The 4,571-nt window shown below is 55.5% G+C and overlaps 1 long non-coding RNA gene across 1 annotated transcript; it reads right to left on the bottom strand.

The window, feature by feature from the left end:
• Window positions 1–2,126: 2,126 nt before the first annotated feature.
• Window positions 2,127–4,516, bottom strand: LOC115384853 (uncharacterized). The gene is made up of 3 exons (XR_003930959.1): window positions 4,453–4,516; window positions 3,626–3,740; window positions 2,127–2,172 (listed from the first exon to the last, which is right to left on the bottom strand). It is a non-coding gene; the product is annotated as an uncharacterized LOC115384853 (long non-coding RNA).
• Between the last annotated feature and the right edge of the window lie 55 nt (window positions 4,517–4,571).

Below are 4,571 nucleotides of genomic sequence, written 5' to 3' on the forward strand. Positions count from 1 at the left end.
AAAAAATGGAAACAGGAAGCAGGGAGTAGGAAGGAGGAAGCAGGACAGTCAAAGACGCAAAAAACCAGCAGAACGATGGTGGTTGAAAAACACTTTTAAATAAAAACCCTGCAGAGGAGAGATGGCGACTCAGTGGCAGACACGGTGCCCGCCCGCCCGGTGTTCTGGATGAACTGGTTGCCACGGTAACAAGTGACGCTCACATGCTGGAAGCAGCAGATGTTAGAATCAGACTCACTGAAGACTCTGAACTGAGAAATTTACTGGAGCTGTAGAGAAGCGGCATCACTAGAACCTCTAAGGTTCAACACCTGCTGGTCACCAGTTAACATGGACACCAGTTCATTCAAAACACCGGCAGGCGGGCTGGAGCGGAGCCCCGAGACACCGAGACGAGACGAGACACCGAGACACAGAGACGAGACGAGACACCGAGACGAGACGAGACACCGAGACGAGACGAGACACCGAGACACAGAGACGAGACGAGACACCGAGACACAGAGACGAGACGAGACACCGAGACGAGACGAGACACCGAGACACAGAGACGAGACGAGACACCGAGACGAGACGAGACACCGAGACGAGATGAGACACCGAGACACAGAGACGAGACGAGACACCGAGACGAGACGAGACACCGAGACGAGACGAGACACCGAGACACAGAGACGAGACGAGACACCGAGACACAGAGACGAGACGAGACACCGAGACGAGACGAGACACCGAGACACAGAGACGAGACGAGACACCGAGACGAGACGAGACACCGAGACGAGATGAGACACCGAGACGAGACGAGACACCGAGACACAGAGACGAGACGAGACACCGAGACACCGAGACGAGACGAGACACCGAGACACAGAGACGAGACGAGACACCGAGACGAGATGAGACACCGAGACGAGACGAGACGAGACACCGAGACACAGAGACGAGACACCGAGATGAGACGAGACACCGAGACACAGAGACGAGACACCGAGACGAGACGAGACACCGAGACACAGAGACGAGACACCGAGACGAGATGAGACACCGAGACACAGAGACGAGACACAGAGACGAGACACCGAGATGAGACGAGACACAGAGACACAGAGACGAGACGAGACACCGAGACACAGAGACGAGACGAGACACCGAGACGAGACACCAAGACGAGATGAGACACCGAGACGAGACGAGACACCGAGACGAGATGAGACACCGAGACGAGACGAGACACCGAGACAAGATGAGAAACCGAGACGAGACACCGAGATGAGATGAGACACCGAGACGAGGTGAGACACCGAGACGAGATGAGACACCGAGACAAGATGAGAAACCGAGACGAGACACCGAGACGACGAGACACCGAGACACAGAGACGAGACACCGAGACACCGAGACGTGGCGCTGGGCGGGGCTTTGCTCCGGCCGGTCCTGGAGCAGTGTCTCCTGGAGACGAGGGGACATTACTGATCAGAGATCCAGCAGATAGAGACTCTGAGGACAGCTGCTGCAGAGAGACAGACCTGGACGGTCCTGACAGACTCTGTCCTCATGTCACAGCAGACATATAACCCGCTTCACCAGGACCCTGGAGGACCAGGACCTTGGAGGACCAGGACTCTGGAGAACCAGAACCCTGGAGAACCAGGACTCTGGCGGACCAGGATTCATGGTGGATCACTTTGTCTGCTCTTCAGGTGTACACGGTTGAAAACTACAGGTCAGTCTCACTTCTACCATTCCTGTCGAAAATACTGGAGGCTCAGTTTAACCAAGTCTCTGAACACCTGCAGAACCAGAACCTGCTGGACCCTTTTCAGTCAGGCTTCAGATGAGACCACTCCACCCAGACTGCTCTCCTGTCAGTCCCAGGATCTCTGGTCAGTCCTCTGTCTTCCTGCTGCTGGTCAGTCCTCTGTCCTCCTGCTGCTGGTCAGTCCTCTGTCTTCCTGCTGCTGGTCAGTCCTCTGTCCTCCTGCTGCTGGTCCGTCCTCTGTCCTCCTGCTGCTGGTCTGTCCTCTGTCCTCCTGCTGCTGGTCCGTCCTCTGTCCTCCTGCTGCTGGACAGTCCTCTGTCCTCCTGCTGCTGGTCCGTCCTCTGTCCTCCTGCTGCTGGACTTGTCTGCTGAACCATCAGATCCTCCTCCTCACTCTCTGACCTCGGCCTCTCAGGTTCCGTCCTGTTGTGGTCCAGGTCCACCTCACAGGCAGATCTTTCAGAGTGTCATGGCGAGGGGAGGAGTCAAGGTCACATGGCCTATCAACAGGGGTCCCTCAGGGGTCGGTGCTTGGCCCCTTACTCTTCTCTCTGTACACCACCTCACCTGGTGCAGTGATTCACTCCCATGGCTTCTCCTACCACTGTATGCTGACGACACTCAGCTCTTCCTCTCTTTCCTCCTGACGACACCACAGTCTCAGCTGATCAGCAGGTCTGGCTGATCCTCCACCTGGATGAAGGAACGCCACCTTCAGCTAAATCTGTCTCAGACTGAACTCATGGTCTGTCCAGCTTGTCCATCTGTCCAGCCTCAGATCAGTGTCCAACCTCACTCCAGCCTACTTGTGCCCACAAACTCAGCCAGAAACCTGGGTGTCATGATTGATGACCTGCTGACCTTTGAGGGTCACGTGGCCTCAGTTTCTCGGTCTTGTCGTTATGCCCTCTACAACATCAGGAAGATCAGACCCTTCCTGACCCAACAGGCCGCCCAGCTTCTGGTCCAGGCTCTCGTGATGTCTCTCTTCTGGCGGGTCTCCCTGCAGGTCCAGTCAAATCTCTACAGAGGACCCAGAATGCAGCAGGTCTGGTCTTCAACCAGCCCACAGAGCTCAGGTCCTCCTCTGTTCATCTCCCTTCACTGGCTTCCAGTTGCAGCCAGGATCAAATTCAAATCTGTCCTCCTGGCTTACAAAACGCTTACAAGAACGGCTCCGGCCGACCTGGACTCCCTGATCCAGGTCGACCTGGACTCCCTGATCCAGGTCGACCTGGACTCCCTGATCCAGGTCTGCTCTCCTTCACGCCCTCTTCGCTCTGCATGTGAGAGACGTCTGGAGCTTCCAGCCCAGCTCGGCTCTGAACCTCCAGCCAGACTCTTCTCCTCTGTTGTTCCCAAATGGTGGAACGAACTTCCTAACTCTGCGTTCCGCCGAGTCTCTTTCTACTTTCAAGAGACAATTGAAGACTCAATTGTTCAGAGAACACCGAGGGTCTTAATCCGACCCCATGTTCGGGGAAGAATAGATCAGGTGTTCTAAACCCAGCACTTATGGACCACTGACTAAGTTGACACACTCACAAAAAAAAAAAAAAAAAAAAAAAAAAAAAGGGGGGTAGTGGCTCCTCTTCTGCAGCTTGATGGCAGCTCCCTCGACCAATCGCACTTGAAGCAATTGAAGCATTTACTGATGGTTTCTTTCTTTCTTATGTCTGTATTCTTGCTTGTGTTGGACGTCACTTTGGACAAAAGCGTCTGCTGAATGAAATTGTAGAATTGTAGAATTGTACACGCGTTTGACGGGACTGTTTTCAATCGGACTGAAGAAACACCCTGTGACCGGGACCAGTGTGGACGGGCTGGACCGCAGGGCCCGGCCCGGAGCCGGGAGACACCTACTCGTCTCTGGACGTCAGGAAGACGTCTCCCTGGAACTGGGAACACAGCGCTCGGACGATGGCCAGACCGATGCCCTTGTTGCTGCCGGTAACCACGGCGACCCTGGGAGACATGTCTGCCGACAGGGAGACAGGGGGACAGGGGGGACAGGGAGACAGGAAGAGAGGGGGACAGGGAAACAGGGAGAGAGGGGGAGAGGGGGACAGGAAGACGGGGGGACAGGGAGACAGGACAGGACAGGAGCTGAAGGACGCTGGTCCACATCCAGCTTTCAGGACATCCATCTTTAAAACAATCTGCAAATCTGGTTCTTCTGAGCTGAAGGTAAAAGTTCAAATGTTAAGAGGATAAACCAGTTACTCCACCCTGCTCCACCCTCCTCCTCCCCCACCCTCCTCCTCCCCCACCCTCCTCCACCCTCCTCCCCCACCCTCCTCCTCCACCCTCCCCCACCCTCCTCCTACTCCCTCCACTGTTTAATGAAAGAGAAGCTGCTGAGTCCAGATATCATCTCTGCTGATCACTTCACTTTCTTCATTTAGTCTGCAGCTGCCGTGAGAGAGAGAGAGAGAGAGAGAGAGAGCGAGAGAGAGAGAGAGAGCGCGAGAGAGAGAGACAGAGAGACAGAGACAGAGAGAGAGAGACAGAGACAGAGAGAGCGAGAGAGAGAGAGAGAGTTTTCACACATTGATGTGATCAGATGATCAAACCAGTCCCGGGAGGCTCAGGCAGGGACAGCAGCACCAGGTCCTGGTCTCCATCAGACCAGATCAGACCAGAACCTCCAGACTACAGAAACACCGCGACGCGAGCAGCAGCGGCTTTACCTGCGGGTGGAGGAGAGCGGCGGGTGGAGGAGAGTCTCGGGGTGGAGGAGAGTCTCGGGGTGGAGGAGAGTCTCAGGGTGGAGGAGAGTCTCGGGGTGGAGGAGAGTCTCAGGGTGGAG

The sequence above is a fragment of the Salarias fasciatus genome, unplaced genomic scaffold, assembly GCF_902148845.1.
Source record: "Salarias fasciatus unplaced genomic scaffold, fSalaFa1.1, whole genome shotgun sequence".
Classification (NCBI taxonomy): Eukaryota; Metazoa; Chordata; class Actinopteri; order Blenniiformes; family Blenniidae; genus Salarias; species Salarias fasciatus.